The sequence below is a fragment of the Protopterus annectens genome, chromosome 5.part1 (assembly GCF_019279795.1).
Source record: "Protopterus annectens isolate FY-2018-M chromosome 5.part1, PAN1.0, whole genome shotgun sequence".
Taxonomy (NCBI): Eukaryota; Metazoa; Chordata; order Ceratodontiformes; family Protopteridae; genus Protopterus; species Protopterus annectens.
The window spans coordinates 792,258,025-792,279,369 of NC_056736.1; positions in this window are offsets into that span (position 1 = coordinate 792,258,025).

The window sequence follows — 21,345 nt, forward strand, 5'->3', positions numbered from 1 at the left end:
AAGACACAGGAGATTTTTTACAGCGATTATATGAAGCTACATACAATGTAAATGATTTTGAGTGTCTATTACTGGTGACTTTAGATGTTAATAGCCTTTTTACGTCTATACCCAGTGATTATGGGGTTGAAGCCATCAGAAGATTTCTTATGGAAGAAAAAACTAATCCTAGGCTAATTTGTATACTTCTTGACTTAATTCTCAGCAATAACATCTTTACGTATGAAGGCAAATACTACTGGCAAAGTTGGGGGGTAGCCATGGGCACCCCCTGTACCAATAGTTATGCGAATTTGGTCCTAGCACAATGGGAGAGAGAATGGATGAGAGACTGAATGAATCAATGGAGCAAATGTATTACTTTATACAATCGTTTTGTTGACGATATTTTTATCGTTTGGAGAGGTGATGGAGAGCAGTTAAATAGTTTTCTTTACTATCTGACAGAGACTACTGATTTTTTAAATTTGAATACAAAAGCTCCAGGTTTGAAATGGATTTTTTGGATGTTAATATATGCTTAGACCTGAAGGAAGGTATTTCTACCAGCCTCTTTCGTAAACAAATGTGGCGGAATCATATGTTGCATTATACTAGTATGCATCCTCGACATATTTTCAATAATATCGTGGAAAATCAGACAGTTAGGATTTCTAAACTCTGTACTGATGAAAAAGAGTTTATTGAGGAAAGGAATAGTTTACTGAAGAGTTTTGAACAGAGAGGCTATCCGACTAGGAGAGTGAACTCAAATGTCATAGAAGCCACTGAATTGAGAAAAAACAAGGGGAGACCTTTGTATTCAACTAGAAACATAGGGAATGAGAGTCATCATACCAATACTAAGAATATGAATTCTTTGAGAGTTGGCTTAACTTTTGGATCTGACCATAATACTATCTGCCAAGTGATTAAGAAATACTGGCCGGTTCTGACTGCTGATACTAAGATAAAAGGCATAGTAGGTTCAACTCCAACTTTTCAGTTCAAAAATAAGAAAACTCTAAAAAGACTATTATGCTATAGGGAAGGAACAGGCTCTTCTGGCAGAATGATGAAAAAAGAAAGCTCTATAGGAACTAAAAAATGTGGGTTTTGTAAGACCTGCCATATAACGAACTGCACCAAGTCATTTACACATCCGGACACAGGCAAAATATTTTATTTCTCTGGGACTGCTAATTGTGATAGTAGAAATGTGATTTACATCGCTACCTGCACAGTTTGTACAGCTTTTTTATGTAGGGAAAACCCATATGAAAATAAAAGAAAGGATTTCCAAACATTTATCAGACATAAGGACCAGAAAAGAAACAAATGCTTTATATACACATATAAAAAGCAATGAAGGGCATCATTTTCATTTCATGATAATATCTCAGTTAAAACAAAATGAAAGAGAAGGTGATTTGGTGAATTTGACTGAACGTGAGGAATCCAAATGGATTATGAGACTGCCGGCTGATCATCCACCTGGATTAAATGGAAGTGTACCAATCAAGCCGTTTCTGAAGAATAGAAAAATTATTCAATATACAGCCTAGCTTAATAAATAAATAATTTTCAAATGGTTGACTTGTTAACAACTATCAATCATATGATTTTTGTATATTGTGTACTATCGTCTGTTTGAAGGTTCTGATTATGACCCATATTGCCTTATTAATTGTCCTAGTGACTTGTGTTATATTTATATATATTTATATTTTTATTTTTATTTCTAGTCACTGTTTATAGTAGAAATTCAAGATGGTTATCATATCTTTTTATGGTGCTGTTCAGACGTTTTATACCTTCTAGGGTTTGTTGTTTATGACATCTTCAACGATAGTGTTTCTTATACTATTAATGTATATTTTTCTGCTTCTGCTGTTTAATAATTTTTATGTAGGTAGTATATATTACATAATTTACAGATATATTATATTTTATATATTTTATTAGCATTTTGTTATTAAGGACTTTGCATACGTATTTTTAAATGCTAAAATGTTTTAATTATTTATATTTTAGTAAGATATGTTTTGTTAAATGTCTTTATAGAATCGCGCTTTTTGATGAGTGAACTTGGAATAACTTGTTTTTTATTTTTATGAAAGCAATAGGGAATACTCTTTTGATATAAGTTCCCTATGTTTTGTCTAATGTCTAATGCAAACCAATGATTTCTAAGCAAGCAAAGTCTGATTTACATTTCTGCTTTCAATTGCTAGCCCAGACCAATGATGTTTGAGAAAGTGAAGTTTAATTTACATTTTCTCTCCTAGCTTGCTAGTTAAAGCTAGGTTTTGTCTAATGTTTAAAGTAAACCAATGATTTTTAAGCAAGTAAAGTCTGATTTACATTTCTGCTTTCATTTGCTAGCTGAGACCAATGATGTTTGAGAAAGTGAAGTCTAATTTACATTTTCCATCTTAACTTGCTAGTCAGAGCTAATTAGAATAACGAAGCACATTGGATGATGAAGTGCTTGTATAAGCACTTGTATTGGTTAGAGCAAAGCAGCTTGTTTACATGGTTTTTGTCATTGGCTGCTATATGCTTTATATTAGATTGAGATGTGGCTTTTGAATGTGGATCTGAAGAAGGCTTTGATAGCTGAAAGCACTAATCTGTTGTTTGTTGTTTTTTGTCTTGTTGAGCTACAGCTCTGAATAAATCGTTGAGGTACATTTTATGGTGTGGTGCATCGCTCATCTTTTAGTTAATATATATAAATATAGGAAGATACAGATACAGATATAAATATACAGTTGATATAGATATAAATATAATACCAGTATTGGTCATAAGATTTTTGTGTATTGGGTACCCACCTACCTACTGAATAAAATAATTCTGGTTGAATGACACATAGCATGTGATCATTGTGTGGGGTACTATAGGAAAAACATGATTTGGCAACCGATAATTACTTTGATAGCACTGAAATTAGTAGTCTTGTGTAGACTAAGGTAATGAGCAACAAATTAATTTATTCTGTCAAATTAGAATGTGACAAACAAGCGATCATTCATAAAAGACTAAACCAATCTGAAGCAGGGGTACTGCACAGTTTGTAAATGCTAAAGTAGTGCAGGAAATACACATTTGGTAAGCTGAGATTATAGAAATGCTCATTATTTGTGTAATTGATGAAGCAATAGGTTTTCTTTTTCATCTTGAAATCTCTTTTGTTATTGGGTTTATCTAAGATCGCATCTATTGGCTACTTAAGTTACTTTCCATTGCAGCTTTTTATAAACAATAAGCTTAAACTGGAAAAACAAAACATGTACAGTTATATTGTACTGATAGCTAATCAGCTGGATCAATTTTTTCCAATCTGTGTTAATGGAAAATAATCAGTATATTAACATTCAGACTAAAAATCATTGAACATAATGTGCCCTGGGCTAGAAAGTATATTGATACGATTAAAAAGTAAATCCGCAGGTACAGAAAGATTAAATAAAGTCATATTTCAGGAAGTTGAAACAATGAGCTTCTGTTGATTCAGTAGAAAACAAAACTTACCTCAATGGTGCAAAAAGTAGCAGAGGATGCAATGACTATGGTTATTGTACTGCAAAGCATATTTATTACTGTGAATATAAATGCCCAGCCAGGCAGGCATTCCTTAACAAGGTGGCCATGTGTAATATGAGGCACTCAAGTTCAAACATGAGAATAAGTGAAGATTCTGAATATAATGATCTGCAGTGTTCTAAAATGTGACCGTATGCATATCAAATTATTTTTGTGCATTTGAACTGAAATATGATTCAGTAAAATCTGTCAGTAGCTGTTCAACCTGGATAGCAAATTCAGAATTTATTGCTTGCCTATAATATGAAGTGATTTTTTTGAAAATGGCTTGGTGTCCTAGCTGTCTAAGGGAGGGATTGAGTGATCATCTCTACTAATGCTAATGTTAGTGCAAAGGAGTCTTTCCTCCATAGCAAATCATGTTAGTTCATTCTGAAAAAGACACACATATTTTAGTAAGCATGGAGTTTACTGTGATATAAACAGTATGCCAAGCAGATCAGCATGGTATTATTTTCATTGTTGCATGGAATGCTACCTGTTCAATGTCTTCAATCTTATTATTTCTAGTGTTTATCAAAGTATTACTTGCTCCAACTCACATAACTTACACCCTCATTTCATCTTAGTGTTTCCCCTCTTGTATTTCTGCTTTTGGGCCTCCTACACTTAAAATCCCGTCTCCAGCCAAAGAGTCTTTACCTCCTCAAGCATCTTATCTATCAACCTGCCATGCAGCCACACACATTTATCTTTCCATCTCCCCTGTCTGTCTCCAACTCTTTTCTTACTTTTCAATATCCCTCCACTATTAGTCTCCCTACTACCATCATCAGCTATGTTCCTCTTTCTGCTATCGATCCCCTTTCAGTGTTCTGTTGATACTACATAATACTGAGTCTCCTTTAACATTGTAAATATTATGTAGTGCATGGAGCACTGAGAATGCACTCTAATATAACAAAAAACACAAAATGAGTTAACACCTTTCCTACGGTAAGTCCTGATCACAGCAGCACTTAGGGGGTGCTTAACAGTTGTTACATAACCCCTAAGTGCAGCTTCAATCGGGTCTCGCACTAGGGAATAACAAACAGTAGTACAGCTAGGGTGGGACAACAGGGGCAACTGCCCTGGGTGTAAAGTGTTGGGGGGCACGATCAGCTGATCCTCATCTCATATGCAATACTGGCTTTTAAAACCTGTAATACATTTGCTGTCAAACCTGAGTGTTATAATGCTCTGTGTGTGGTCTTAACTGTAGCAACTACAGTTTAAAAGTATTATATTTGTTTTTTCACTAAAACATGAGCACCGTAATGTTCCATGCAGGCAAGGTATAAACTGTAGCAACTGCTACATTTCTAACAAGCAGTTTAGTACAGTTTATAAGAAGAATTTTTTTAACTAAAACATGAGAGCCAGAGTGCGCCATAAAGGCAGGGTATAAACTGTAGCAGGAAGAAATTATTATTTTTATGATGATTATTATTATTATTATTATTATTTGTTCTAATTAAATTAGTTCAAAGAGGATTGGTGTGCCTGTAGAAAGAATATCTTTTTTTTAATGCTGTTCAGTAGAAGAGCTGGGGGGACTGTGGATCTGTAACAGGCTTAATATAGTAAAGTGTCAAAGTACTTTTTGTTTTTTTTTTGTTACTCTCCACTTGAAAAGCTGAAGAGTTTGGGCCCTGGTTCATAGTGCTGGGACAGGGCAGTGGTTGAGCAAACCCTATGTTTCTGCTAACAGCAGATAATGACAGGTGGCAAAGAACAGTGGCAGAATGAAAAAAGTTTAATTTCTGCCTGCTGTCAGCTGTCCTGAGTTTTCATCTTATTTTCACTCTGTACCTCATAAATTATTTGATATTCTAGTAAATCACCAAGGATTAGTCATTCAATAAAGCCAGACATTAGAGCTTCATACTTCTTATTGTTCAGAAATGTCTTATTGATGGAAAGCCTGTTGTTCTATTAACTTTTTAAGTGAATAAGAGCAATATTTATGATCTGTCCTGATCTTGTGTTTTGTCCCCCCCCCAATTTTTTTCGATTTCTCCAGAATTCTTAAGAAAAGAAACTGAGAGGTTTGCAGCTGTCTGTTTGACAGTGCTAAGTGCTTTACTGACTTTCAAAGCAGATAAAACAGTTTGCACTCCTAGCTAAAATTTTCTTTTCCATAAGTGGTAGTACATAGAACAGCTTATAGGCACACAGTATCAGATGTTATGTGCTCCTGTTTTATGTAATTGAAGGGTACATAATATCACATGTTGTGGGCTCCTGTTTTTTTCCCTAATATTTTACATCCAAACATTAAACAAAAGGGTGAAAGTTGCATATTGTAAGAGTGCAGTGCGTCATAGTATATGCTCCTATTTTGTTCCTAGCACAGCAGGCACTTGATTTGTGGCTAGTGCTAAAGGGGTCAGTACACTCTACAGTAATGAATGGAGCATAGCATCCATAAGTGTCAGTTATCATGGGGTACCTCGGAGCACTGTCCTTAACAATCCCAGATTGAAGTTGCAAGGACAATATTTTGTGAGATGCCAGTTTGAAGAACTAACAAAAGTACTTCATGGAATTTGGCACGAATGGCATCAGGGACAAAAAAATACTTGTAACGTCTACAATTATGTGCACATGCAGAGCAAGGTATGTCTAAGATAAAATATATATTTTAGTGAACATTTTTATATGCAGCTCACAAGGGACACTTGTTGTTATGTTAGACATCCTGTATTTTATAGTGAGCATACTACATGGCAGCGGAAGTCTAGAGGCCATGTTCATATAGGTGCTATATAATATATATATTTTTTTACTCTGATGAATAAAACAACTCTGATCAGTGTCACAGAGTAAGACAAATGTGACTGAGGAAATCAAGCTACAGACTGTAGGATAATACTTATAACAATACTCTTCTGTATTGTACTGTCGATCTAAGTTCAGGGTACAATTAACGGTATACCAGGTACACAGGGGAGAAACATTTATTTTAAGGGTGCACAGTATAAAATTACTTGCAAGGTGATACTACAAAAATTTATATGTAAAGAAAAAAATAGATAGATGGATAGATAGATAGATAGATAGATAGATAGATAGATAGATAGATAGATAGATAGGCACACACACGTGTGGTATCTGGTGTGTGTGTGTGTGTGTGTGTGTGTGTGTGTGTGTGTGTGTGTGTGTGTGTGTCTGCTTTGAATGACGCTATGATAAATGAAAACCAACAATGTTGCTTTATGTGTTTGGATATGCAAGAGAAGTGGCTAAAGCACCACATTCAATGTTTTGATAACAGCACAGTGGTCTCCTTTGTGTTAGTGTGCATCTGTCATTGTAGCATAATTTCTGAAAACATTTTACTAGACAGTTTTAATGCTATTACGGCTATAAAATTCACTTGTATATTTATTGATCACAATCAGTCTGTTTGGTATGAACCAATATAATGAATCAGAAACTGGACTCTTACTTGTATTTCTCATAGTATACACCCAATGGAGTGCTTACTATGTCTTAGAATTGTTTTCTAGATTTCCCTAGTCAAATCTTATTCATGGGTTCATAGTTATATACTAGGCTACTGACCAATGGGGCCTTCATAAGCCTAACCATGCAACCCAAGTATCCCACAAGTTATTGTTCCTTGGAAGTTATTTTAAGGGGTGCATGTTAGGGCATGATTTAATGGCTGCCTCTGTCCATCTGAGATATAGGTGTCAACCAGAGGTGAATTTCCAGTTTCCCGGCCACTGGTCCTGGTTGCACTTGAATAGCTTTAGGGAAGGCCTCTGCTTCACATGGATGGGAATCCTGTTCCAGAGAATGGGAATTCCCTGAGATATGTACATGTCCCTCCAATATGTCTTATTTAAGTTGCAGGCAAAGTTTAAATCCTTAGATCTAGTAGTTCTGGTGTCTATAAATGTTTTATCTGGAGCAATATTAAGTTCATAGCAATAATAATTCAGAAATGATTATTTAATTGCCATCTGCTTTTAAATAACACCTACCACCAAAAATGGTACCTACATTCTGTATAGCTATGATGGCTCATTGAGAAGAAAATGAAAAACAGTATCCCACCCAAATATCTACTGCCATAAAAATTAAATAAAAAAGAAATGCAAAGTGTATTTGTGCTGTAGGCAATATGTGTTGTTACTATTGTCCAGGAAACTATCTGATTTTCTATTAGGAAAAAGTGAAAAAACAACCAATTATAGCAATGTACTTCAACTTAATGTTTTCAGACACTGAGCTTGGTCTACACCTTCCACCATGACACAGCAACGATCCCTTTAATGTGATCAACCTCTGCTTGTCATTTGCATACTTCCATCGAATGTATCCTATAATTTAGCAATAATCCATTGATAGGTGAGGGTGACACAACACTTATCCAAGGCTGGTGTGGTTTGATCATGAAGGCGAAGCCCAGGTGATTAAACAAAGACAACCATAGGTATATCCTGCTTTACCCACACACAGGAGTAGATTATTGATATTATACAATGACAGTATTTAAGGAAAAAATGTCTTTCCTTTTCTAAATAATGTCATTGTATAAATGGGCTTCAGTGTTCTTCTGCTTGCTTCTGATAGCCAGGGGCATCTAAAATATGTAGAACTCATGTTCTGCTTTGTATGCAAATGACTACACAGACCGTATTATTCAGGTCAACATCTTTTCCAAAGATTCACTCTTTTCTTGAAAATCATTTCTACAGTCATATATTATAGTAAGGTTTGAGGTGTAGACATCTATTCTGAAACTTTCTTTATTGCAGTAACAGCAGCAAAGTGAGCCGAGCCTTATTAAACACTAATATGTTTCTGAGATTGCAAGCTGTCTCTTTTAATAGAATAAGGCTTTTGAGCATATGTTCTCGATTATTTTATCACTAATAATTACATCTTTTTCAAAGAGAAGTAAGTAGTTACACAGGAGGTATTTCCCCTTGCACAGTGGGGGTTCCTCTACTTTCATCTGCTGGAGCTACCCCTGAGTTTAATGAGTTTCAGCTGTCACTGCATTTTCTAGTTCAGACTTAGGATTGGCTTTCTCAGTGATATTGTATCTCCTGTCTGTATGCATTTTCATTCCTTTAGCTCTGAATGCACCTTTTTGATTTTTACTCAAGCTGATCAGCCATTGGAAACAGAGGAAGTTGCCAATTCTTTGAAAATAAATTAAAATGTGAAATAACAATACATGGGTTTTCTAGCAGTGTACTAAAACTCAGTCAGTGTGTTTTTCCCATAATAAGCTTTTCTGCAGGGTCTGTCATGTTCTGAAATATTCTTTCATCACTGCCCCTCATCTAAAACATTTATGACTGTTACTTCCTTAAATTTAGTTTTTTTTCCCTTCCTCATTGCCTATTAATTTCTGCTTTGTGACTATAGTTATCCTCAGTGACTTTGGATTATCCTCAAAAATGCTGGAAGAACTTCAATCAATATTAGCAACACAATTTTCAGTTCTTCCGTATCACAATGGGCCTATATTGGCTGTATCTGCTAATCCTTAGTGGATGCTCTTTAGTAATAGTCACTTTTTTCTTGAATTTTGTAATGTGGATAACAGAAAACTTTACAGTGATATATAACTGACTCATCACTGAGCAAGTGCTCGTAGGAGCACGTACAAAAAGAGTGCATCAAGAATGACTAAATAAGAAAAAAAATCAAAGTTTCTGGTACAGGGGCAGGTACCTTGTACCCCCCATAACCCCTGCAAATACACCAACTCTGAAATTGTTCAAGGTAAGGGCAAATTCCCAGGGAAAGCTGTAGACAGGCAAGCTGAAAAAGCAATTTGTCAGAGTGTTTGTTCTTCTGAGTGCTCACTCTTACAGACTGTAACCATATATTAATATGAATATATATATATATATATATATATATATATATATATATATATATATATATGTACATACAAATATATATATATATATATATATATATATATATATATATATATATATATATATATATATATTTGTGTGTGTGTGTATGTGTACTAAATGGAGCAAGGATATGCTGTGAAGATGAAACTTTAAAGGAAAAAAATATTTTAAAGAGAAAAAGCAAAAAAAAAAACATGAAGAAAGGGTTCACTTCTTTTCCAGGTGAATGTTTTCATAGGTTCATAGGTAGGTACTAGGCTATTAGCCCTAGTGTCTATATAAGCCTTGCCAAAAGATACCCTGGCTTTCGCCACCCAAGAAAATTATTTTCCTGTGCCCCTGTTGAGCAGAGCCACAGAGGTGATCCCCGGGGTGAATTTCCTATCTCCCATCCAATCATCAAGATTTTTCTTGAAGAGTGATAATGAGGAGCTTTGTTTGATATAGATAGGTAGTTTGTTCCAGAGTATGGGAAGTCTCTGGGACAGGTATCTATCCCTCCAGTATGTTCTGTTTATTGTGGTGGCAGGGTTTAGGTCCCTAGAGCATATAGCTCGGAGGAATTGGGATTTCTTTAAGTGGTGCATGTCCAAAAGTTCTGAGTTTGACATAGCTTTGTGTGTTAGGCAGAGATCGCCTCTGAGTAGGTGATAAGTGACGGAGTAAAGCTGCAGTTTTTTGAGACGGTCTGCGTAGGTCATCTGTTTGAGGCTGGTAGTCCTCTTTCTGAGGTATTTCTGCGGCCTTTCAAGTTGTTGTAGATGTCTTGTGAGGTACATACCAAAAGGGGCATTGTACTCTATAATGGGTCTAATGAGTGACAAGTAGAGGGGAACAATAACCTCTTTTTTCCTGGATGAGAAACCTTTTGTGATGAGGTATGCCATGTAGAAGGATTTCCTGACTACTGTGGAGATGTGATTATCAAAGGAGAGACTACTGTCCATTTGTGTCCCAAGGTCTCTTATTGCACTTTCGGTGTTAAGTAGACTACCACCTATGTGGTAGTTCATGGGTACAGAGTTTTAACCAAAAGGGATTACAATGCACTTTTTGGCATTGAGCTTGAGGCCATGGCTTTGTCACCAGGCACCTGTCTCAGCAAGGCCCTTTTGTAGGATGTTCACATCTTTTGGAGTTTTGATTATGGCTCCTAGTTTGCAGTCATCTGCAAACTTCATTAGCCAAACACCTTCTGTGTTAGCCTGTACTTCAGAGAAGTAGATACCAAACAGGAGAGGACCCAGGACTGAACCCTGTGGTGCTCCACTTGTCACTGCTCTGAAGTTGGATTTGGAGTCTGCTACTTTCACAGTGTGGGTTCTCTCAGTGAGCCAGTTGGCAACCCATCTTGTGACATAGGAATTTATACCTAGTTTAGTGAGTTTATCTATAATTCCAGAGTGGGGGATGGTATCCAATGCCTTGGTGAGATCTAGATAGGCTGTGTGAACCACCTTACCCTCATCTACAATTTTGGTGACAGCTTCAAAGAAGTCTATCAGGTTTACAAGACATGATCTGCCTTTTACAAACCTGAACTGGGTGGGGTCCTGAGTTTCAAGATTACCAATTTCATTGTTTATAAGTTCCATGATGATACGTTCCATAGCCTTGCAGACCAGGCTCATCAGGCTAATGGGGCGGTAGTTTCTAGGGTCCATGGTGGCTCCCCCTTTGTGGAGTGGGATAACTGCCACTGTGCACCATTCAGTGGGCACATAGCCTGAGGTGAGGCTATGATTGAACATGGTACTTAGGTGGGGTGCCAGTTCATTCTGTAGTTCATGTAGAACACAGCCTGGGATGTTGTCAGGTGCCATGGATGCTGTGTTCTTGGCTTTGGAGAGTGTGTTTTTTACCTGTGCAGCCATGATTACAGGAACTTTGCATTCTTCCAGTATAGAGATGGGCCCTTTAGGGGATGAGAGGGGGGTAAAGTTAGCACTGAACCCATCAGCCAGGATGTTGGCAATATCAGTTGGTTTTGTATATTTTGTGCCATTGTGCTGTAACTCAGAGCAGATCTGAGTGTTGCCATTGAGATTCTTGACATAGCTATAGAATGCTTTGTGGTTGTCTTTTGAGTCAGTGGCAATTTTGTTTTCATAACTAGCTTTGGAGGATTTTATGAGGGATCTCAGCTTCTTACTGAGGCTGACCAGGGAGTTCCTCCAATGATGGGATTTTACTCTTTTTTTGCAAGTTTCTTTCTTCTTTTGTAGAGTTTGTTTAAGGCAGGGGACCACCAGATTGGCTTCCTTTTTTTGGAGGATAGCATCTTGGTTCTGTTAGGGATTGCAAGATCCATGCACTCATGTAAGTGCTTATAAAGTGCATTTGTGTAGGATTCAGCAGTCATACCTCTATTGTCCGTCAGCATGGGTGTCGTGAAGTTGGCTTTGGAGAAATTTTTTATGGTGGTTTCCCTAATGGGGGTGGGGGAGGGATGTGGATGTCTAGGGTGATTAGCTTGTGGTCGGATCTGACCAACGAGGAATTGACCTCTGGTGTGGAGCACCAGTTGCCCATGTTGGTAATAACCAGGTCTAGGATATTGCTGCCCCTGGTGGGGGTGTGGATAAGTTGATCCAAGGCATTGGAATTTATGAATTCCAGAAAACGTTGAGCAGACGAGTTGGTACATGAGTAGTATATATATATATATATATATATATATATATATATATATATATATATATATATATATATATATATATATATACCACACATTTTTTGGATCAGCAAATTTTTTCCCATCCGTTCCTTTGACATTTTGTGGTTTTGTGCATTTTGGTTCAATAATAGATCATTCGCTATTTCTAGCGTTCGAACATATAATATGAACCTGTTATTTCATACTGAAGTTTGGGTCTAATGTTACTAACAAACAATGACTTCATCATTTTTGATTTCCTAGACTTTATAAATCTTTCTGTACAACCTATATTTCTATAATTATCATTAGCCAATTGGTTGATATGATTAGAAAAACTCGTAGCTGGATTTACCTATAACCCAGGTCCTTAAATGAGTCTACAGCTTCAATCACTGTGTGCTATATTAAACATTCATCCTTCAGTTTATGTCTCCCAAATCTCATATGCTTAGTTTTTAATGTATTTATCAACATATTATTCTCCTGTGCCCAAATGGTCAATTTAGTCAAGTTATTTTACAGGCATGCCTTATCTCTAAAACATGTAATCAGTTTACCCAAGTTCAGATTATCTGCATATAGACTATAGAACACCTCAGATTAAAAGGTTAGGTCTGAAAGATACAATCTAAACAAGTAAGGACCTAGGACAGAGCCCTGTGGGACACCCTGACTGTAGCCAAGGATTTTACCTGTCCAGTTGCTGTATGATACTTGCCATGTCCGATTTGTAAGCCATGCAGCTATCCATTTTACCAAGAGTACATCAATACCTAGTTGTACTAATTTATTGATCAGAGTTTTGTGTATGACCTTGTCAAATGCTGAAGTTAAATCTATATAAATTGCATTACAGCACAATTTTCATTCATAGCTATTATTATATTGTTATAGAACATCATGTTACAGGTGGTAATATATATATTTCAACATATGCATGTTGATAAATGGTTTCAAGTCCCAACCTATCCATTTCTGACAATAACTTATCCAATATAATTTCCTCCATTATTTTTCTACAACATGAAAGTAGACTTAAGGATCTAGATGACTCTGGGTTTGTCCTACTCCCCTTTCCCTTAAAGACAGGTTTAATAAGTACATGTCTCCAATCTTAAGGAATCTCCCCATATTTATATGACCTAGTAAATAATAGATATAATGGAACTGTAAGTTCTTGCTGAAATGTTCTGAGGTCATTGTAACTAATTCCATCTCCTCCCTGTGCTTTGTTTGGATCCAGTTTGTTTAGTTGTTTTTCAATATACTCTAATTTGATTCCAGTATCTGGGGTTTCCTGGATGTCACTAAGACAACTTATCACCTCTTTTATGGTGCCAAACTGTTTTGCATAAGATTTTGTAAATATATCTATAATCTGTTTTGTCTGAAAATAACTTTTAGAATCTGCGCACAGTTTATCAATGTGTATGTCTTTACTCCTTCCACATCTTATGTATCTATAAAAAGGTTTCTTATTATGCTCAATATCTTTATATAAATTTTCTTCAAATGTTTCTTCATTTTGTCTCACACTATGCTTAATCTGTTTGTACAGCTTGTTTATTTCAGTTTTCAAAGTTGTAGTTCAACCTCTCTTCCATTTCTTATATATTTTTTTCTCTCACCTTAATCAGATATCTTATTCTTATGGAAATATACCCCCCCCCCATATTATATCCTAGATCCTGATGTTAAACCTTTTTTTTTTTTTTTTTTTGTACTCATACAAATGGGGTTTGGTAACAAACCAGTTTGTCCAGGGACATCTACAAAGGGGATTAGATAAATGTTAGTGGGAACAAAGAGGGTAAGGGGAGAGGAAAGGGTTAAAAGGTAATGAGGGATGACTGAAGAGAAATGAGGTAAGGGTAGGAGGGGTTTAGGCAAGGATAACTGGGTAAGGAATCACATTTTGGTGTGAACTTGCTAGAGAACAGGCTTGCCCTCTTCTGTTCCCCCTCTGCTTTTGGAGGTTCATTTCAATGAGTTGGGAAAGGAAAAGGAGCAGATGGACACTGCTTGAAAAATAAAATAAGTGAGTGGAGGTAAGGACACTCTTTATTTGGTTGGATGTTTAATTCAATGAATGATAAATGAAGTGAGTAATGGAACTCTGCTTCATAAGTATAATAAGTGAGTGGAGGTAAGAACGCTCTTTGTTTGGTTGGATGTTTAATTCAGTAAATGGCAAATAAAGTGAGTAATGGGACGCTGCTTCATAACTAAAGTAAACAAGTAGAGGTATGGACGCTGCTTACTGGATCAGGATGAGTAAGGTCATGCTGTCCTGGCAACGTTACATGGATGTTTATGCTGTGATTAAAATTAACTATACTATGTTTCAGTTGCAATTAATATTGGTTAACAAAGTTATGTTTATGGAACTTCAATAAAGGTCGTCAAACGTCATTCAGTGAGATGTGTTTATTGAAGGGGACTGGCACAATTTCACTTTCAAAACTTTTCACATTCCATCTGCAGTTTTTCCACTGAGCACCTCAGTCTAGTTAGTTTTATACAGTAAATTTTTTTGCTTCATATAATCTGTAATTAATCTTCTGTGCATTGGTTTAGATTTCAGTTTGGCCAAATTATCGAGCAACAAATTAACCTTCATAACCCCATAACCACTGCACATCAACGGTGGTAAAAGTTGACTTGAAGTAACACTAATTTCTTTAGGAACACAAACAATGTCTAGTATATTCTATCCCCTGGTAGGTTTTTTTTTTACAATCTGAAGCAATTGTTGTTCCTGAATATATGGTGTGAATAATTTCCTTACTAACATTGTTGAATCAATATTATTCCAGTCTGTTTCTGGAAAATTTAAGTCCCCAGCTAATAGTATTCTTCCCTCCTGTGTTTCATGAAAGAAATGTATGATTTCCTCTAGGTCATCTGCACTTCACTTTGGTAGTCTCTACACTCCAACAATTGTTATATGTTCCAGGGTTGTCATTATTGTCATAGTTACAGAGTCTATAGTATTGGTGTTATCGCTGAACATGTAATGCTTACAGCTGTCATAACTATCTTTAATCCCTATCATAACAGCTCCACCTGATTTTTTTGTTAGAATGTCTGTTACAGTTAAAATATTTATACCCTGACAGAACTGGTTTCCAGTTATTGTTTTTTAACCATATTTCACAAACAGTAACAACATCAGTCTTGTGGGAACGTAACAAATTTTCCAAAAAAAAAGACTTTATTAATGCTTCTAGCATTAACAACCATCAGAGATACATCAAATGTTGTTATCTGTGAAATGTTAAATTTTCGACCTCACAAAAATCCTGCCTTGTGTTTGCAAAATATTGTAAAATATCTGCTGCAAAAACTCTCTTCCCTGATCTTGAGAAATGCACACCATCCTGTCTGAACACGTATGTGCCCAGAACTAGGCTTGGAAGCTCTACAGATTTCCATTTTTTAAAACAGGACATTTTTTCCATGTAGGTATTTACCCCTAAAAATGTTTTCATTCACTGTGACCTGACTATCCCTCTGTAGGTGATTTATGAAAAATACATCCTAATACCAGTACAGGCTGTACTATCTAAGAGGTCTGTCAGTTTCCTACTAACAGTCAATGAATCCATGCGGATGACATCATTTGTACCAATATGAATACAAATGGATCCATATTTCCTTACATTAATGTGTTCCAAGGTTGTCTCACATCTTCTATTTTTGCTCCTGGCAAGCATAACAGTATTAAATATTCATTATCTTCTCTGCAAATATAAGTATTAGTTCCTCTAATAATTGAATATCCAGTTACAAGAATATCTTTGCTGACCAGCTCTGAAGAATCTTCATCTTCTAATACTGTAATATCTGCTCTATCAGTTGTATTGAAGGGTATATCTTCATCACCATTAATATTATCAATCCCACTGTTTCCATTGCATATTAAATTCTCATCCAGCTGGCACTGTAAATCCACAGCTTCAGCCATGTAGTCAACATCTGTCTTTCTCTTCTTTTTTCTTACAGTAATGTTCTTCAATCCTTCCACGTTCAGTTTTGATTTCTTCCTTTTCACCTGCCCCTTGCCTTTTCTTTCTACCTTCTCTTTTGGAAAAATTATGCCATTTTCTGTACACTAAAGGTTTTCTGACAGAAAAATATTATCATTCCCTGTAATCTGTGTGTCATATCACAAAGCGGTGTCCTTTTTAGCATGCATTCTCTGTCCTTTACAGTCATTAATCAGTTTCTTTTTCTTCCTTGTTATTTGCTGTGAACTTCTTCCTTTCTTTCATTTTTTTGTTTTCTTCTAAACAAACTGGATCCTCAGATTGCTGAATTCCTTCATCCAGGATTCCAAATCTGTCAGGAGCATCTTTTTTTCATGGGGGTTGAATGATCTTTGCAGACAATAAATGCATCATTTCCTAAATGTGTTCTATTTGTTCTTTGCCTAACATTATTTATCTCACCGGTCCAGTCATTAATATATGAAACAGTTCTCCAAGTTGTGCCAGTTGTATAAGTGCAATTATCATCATTAAGTCTAGATTTACTTCTGACAATCGTAAGCAAAAAATGTTACCTTCTTACTTATTTTTTCCCTTACCTTTTCGGTATGAAATTATTCAAATGTGGATATGCTGAATATATTCTGGCATTGTCCCAAGTGAAGAAAGTATGATCTCATAGTAATGAGAAACTTCATCACATCAATACTATAACACAAATTTTCCTTCCATCAAAACACCTTGAACACGGGGTTGAACTTTTCAAGTAATGATAATGCACTATTTTTATAGCGCTATTGGTTTTACTAAAGTTCTATATAACAGCTCAATGGACTAATTAATTTTCTTTTTTTTCTTAAGCAGCCACTTTGCTTCATGGCTCACCACACAAAACATAAATACAAACCATTGTCATATTTCAGTTTAATATTCTACTAATCATAAAAGCTCCCACATACATTAACAGTGCTAGTGCAGAAAATAAGTCAAATTCAAGGTTTGACCAACAGATGCTTGAAGTCCATTCAAAATGCCTAACACTTTTTTTTCTGCAGTAACCATATTCTAACCTTATTTCTTCATTTCAGTCTTCTGCTAGCCAAGCAACAAGCATCTTATAGTCCATTTTTGTTTTGTTTTGCTCTGATTTATTTAATTATATATTTTTGGCTCCAAATTTCCACTGAAACTTCCTCTCACCTGCTCAAACAGGCTGTACATTCCCTTGCATGTGAAAGCCCTACAGCCTATTTGCTCCTGCTAGAGGTATGGAGCAAGTGATAGCAGTAGTGTTGTTATCGCTTGGAAAACAGAAGGTTTTGCTTTAAGGATTTACCAATTTCTCTATACATGTCCTATGTTTCCTAAGGAAATAGTATATAATGCTTACATGTGAAAGGCATGTCTCTCATGTTTACAACACATGCCTTCTAAATAACCCTGCAAGTTCCCCCTGAATACAAAGTGAATCCTGTTCTGAACCAAAGATTCAACACGGATTCTGCACTGCCAGGCATATGCCTCTCATCCCTCCTATAATTAGAGGTGAGCAGGCTCGTCTTTTTCATTCTTCTCTTCAGCCATCTCCTCCAGTAAAAAGTCAGTAACTGGATCTGAGCCAGCTGTGCTATAGCTAGAACCTTATAATTCCATGCCACAGAGGTGACCACTCTCTTTTGTGATATCATTGCAGTCAGATAATACCATATTAACTTCTATTTCATATAAATGGTAGTCACAGTGCAGACCATTGCAGCTGCTCTGCATTATACCAGCATAACTCTAAAAATTGCTTTTGAGATCTGGCCTGTCAAAACATCTTTATAGACAAATGTCTAATATTTCTTAATTGCTTGGACATGCATTCTTCAAATGTAGAAAGCCAGTGACTAATACATCAGCTGATTAGACTCATGCATCAAATTTTCTATATTATTAGTGGAACCACCTCTCCCTCCAGCTGTCTTTCTGGAGTCCTTGAAACCTGTGAAACTGAAATCGGACAATAATCAGCAATTTCATTAGCAACACCAGGCATATGCTCATATCTAACAGGAATACTGGATATAGTACTGTTTTTTCTCTTTCCCCAGCAGAGTTCTCAAATTTTGACCTGCAACTTCATAAGCCTTTTCACAAAAATCACAGTATATTCTCACAATTCAAACAAATGTCTACACCAGAACTGTAAGTCTTTCTAAAGAAGTGAAAAGGGCAAATTGTTCAGCAGAAGCTTATCTTCATGGTAATCAGAAGCGTTACATTTGTGATCTTAAACTGTACAGCACACAGCAAATAGTAATTTGTACTGTTTAGTAAATAACTTGCAACTTTATTACACTCACACCTTACATCTGCATCTACTACAGTACTCATTCCCTCCAGTACAGCTCTTTTGAGTGTGTACCTTTAACTCCAAGTGGGCGTGGCTTCAGCATTTAAAAAATGAAGTCATCACCTTACAATTCTAACAAAAAGTCATTGGCATAGGTCAAACATCAATACAATTGTATTTTCCATCAAGTATGCTTCAAGATAAAATATTCTGATACCTTGTATGTAGCATAGTTTTTCAATTATTAATGCAAATATGAACAAACAATATTTGACGCCTAGAGGTGCAGTAGGAGGTAACTGCAGATGCACCTGGAGACGTCACTCGGATGTAATGAGTTATTAAGAGTAGTGTAGTAGGTGCAGATGTAAGGTGTGAGTGTAATAAAGTTGTGAAACCCCCATATAAACACAAGTGTCCCTTATAGTATAATCACACAAGAATAAATGTAATGAAAGCACATTGGGGATGTCAGGGGAGGTAAACAAATTTATAATATGTCAGAAATTATTAATTAATCCCATACAAGTGGTAGTCCATAAAATAAAACATAAGCAATGCTAAGCATTGCACAGATATGCAGACTGCGTGTAAGCTTTGTGTAAATATGAATGATAAGCAATGAGTTGCCCAGCTAAGCAGATTTTCCCATTGGTAAGCATTGCTAAACCTGCCCCTGTAAGCACTGCAAACCTTAGCTAAGCAGGTTTGCTCGTAGCTTAGCTTAGCTCAGCATATTCAAAACCATCCAGTTATGGCAAAAGGTGGGAAATCGGTCGTATTTAAACCTCACAGGCAGGAATACAGCTCATAACTGGTTGTAGCTCCCCACGGTAGGCAGTATGGCAGGTGTTGGAGAGGGCATGCACTTTCAGGCATAGTGCTGAGGCGTACAGGAGTCCAAGGTCATGGTAAGACTCCTTGCAAAAAAACATGATGTGAGACTGCTGCAGGACCAGTACCAGTGCTCCCAATACAAAGCAGAGGCCTGAAAAAGTCTCACCCATGATCTCACCAGTGCCAGTGGTATCCCTCGGAATGGTAAGCAGGTCCAGCACCACTATGCTGACTTGAAGCAGAGGAAGAGGGAGCTCCTGGACCAATGGGTCCAAGAAGCATGACAAAGGGGTGATGTCCCAGCAATGTGTAGGTACTCATAGTAATAACTGTTTACCAAAGTACAGTCTGTGTATGTGATGGATAGGTATGCATAAATGTTTCTCCATCTTCATTACAGCTCCAGCTGAGTGGGTTGCAAACCAGGAAGCCCATGCCAGCAGGTTGCAAATGCTGTATCGCAAGACTGCTGTGTAACATTCTAGTGAGTAGTATTTATACCAAATATAAAGGAGTAGAATGTCACCTGGCAGTATTAAAAATGGGTATGGTTTGTACTGAATAAAGCAGACAATATTACAGTAATAGTCTCATATAGGTTATATATATATAAATAAAACTGTAACTGCTTGTCAATAAAATTCAAAACCCTGGACTGGTTGTCTTTACTCTGGTATGGTATGATTTGAAATTTGTACAGGTTATGCACAGCAACTATAGCTTTGAAAGCATTAAACAATCAAGTCTCATCTGAGAAAGTTAGTGCCTCTATAAGACACGAGATTAACTGATATTAAAAATGTCATGCACCAAGATCTGATATCAGAATAGTAATGTTGTGTTAACAGCTGTTTTCTACACTGTGCTATGTCAAAAGATATCTATAGGAATGTATGTATAAGAATGTTGTAATTACAAGGTCAGATAGTACAACAAAGAGAGAATGATAAAGAAATCATTCAAGAAGAAAACAGCAGTTTCTCAATAGCACCTTCTGATAAAACACACACTTGTTATATTTTTAGCAGAAACAGCTACAGTTCAAATCTCAGGAATGGTAGTAAGCTGTATGCATAATATCAACTAGGATTTTGTGAAAATGTGTAGAAACAGTCAAGTAGTGTTAACAAATATTCCCTCCACAGGTCTTCCAGGTAAGAGAAGGTATAAAGTAGCTATAAGAAGGCTGCAGTTATACTGTGTCCAACACCCATGGTCCAACCTCAAGGCTGAAAATGACAGCAAGATAAGTACATACACCGAGTGGTCTCCCCCAAGAAATATTCAAAAGTGTCATGCTCTCACAGCTACTGGTCCCTGCTAACAACAGCCAGGGTGACTGATGTTTCAGTAGCACACACACACACACACACACACACACACACACACACACACACACACACACACACACACACACACACACACACTATGAGTGCACATATGTAACCCTGAATATGTGAATATGGGTAGAAACAGTCATGTAGTATTAACAAACATTCCCTCCACAGGTCTTCCAGGTAAGAGAAAGTAAAAAGTAGCTATAAGAAGGCTGTAATTATACTGTGTGCAAACATACCACTGCCCAACCCAATGCCATAGTTGTAATAATACTTGTAGAGTAATGAGTAGAGCAATAAACATTAAAGCTGTGACCACTGCCAGAATCTATATTTGTTAACTGATGTCTCTCTCTCTCTCTCACCCACCTTATCTTCACCAGTAATCTAAACACATAAATTAATGGGTATGTTTTCCAACAAACCTACTGTCGGGACATGTGTCCTGTTGTTCTACAAATGTTGAAATTTATTCCAATTAATGTTCCCTGTCCATATACTATCACTGGTGGCCTGTTGCTATCAATGTAACCTGCATGCCAGTGTAATGCCCACTGTGGTTCCATATATGCATGTGTTCTGTTTGTTATGCAAATGTTCCAAATCTGTTGTTTTGGGTTAATGGGAATACTCATGCATGCTGTTATAACTAATCCTGGAATGTGTTTACCATTACTAACCAACATATGTTCTAAACCTGCAACAACAAAGCACGTGTGAGAAGGTG